We start from the raw sequence: 210 nt of genomic DNA, 5'->3' as shown, positions 1-210 counted from the left end.
ATACAGGAACCTTGGAACAGCCGGGGACAGGATCCTTCCTGTTTCCATCTGTGCCCCAGAGCTAACCCTGTCCTACAGCTCTCCCTACTAGAATTCCACTCAGGGAGAGTTATCTCCCAGGAATGCTGACACACCTAAGATCACAGGCTCACAGGCTCACAGGCTCACAGGCTCACAGGCTCACAGGCTCACAGGCTCACAGGCTCACAG

Source organism: Grammomys surdaster, unplaced genomic scaffold (assembly GCF_004785775.1).
Source record: "Grammomys surdaster isolate TR1022 unplaced genomic scaffold, NIH_TR_1.0 186, whole genome shotgun sequence".
In the NCBI taxonomy this organism is placed as follows: Eukaryota; Metazoa; Chordata; class Mammalia; order Rodentia; family Muridae; genus Grammomys; species Grammomys surdaster.
The sequence above is the reverse complement of the archived record's forward strand: the minus strand, read 5'-3'. Positions refer to the sequence as shown.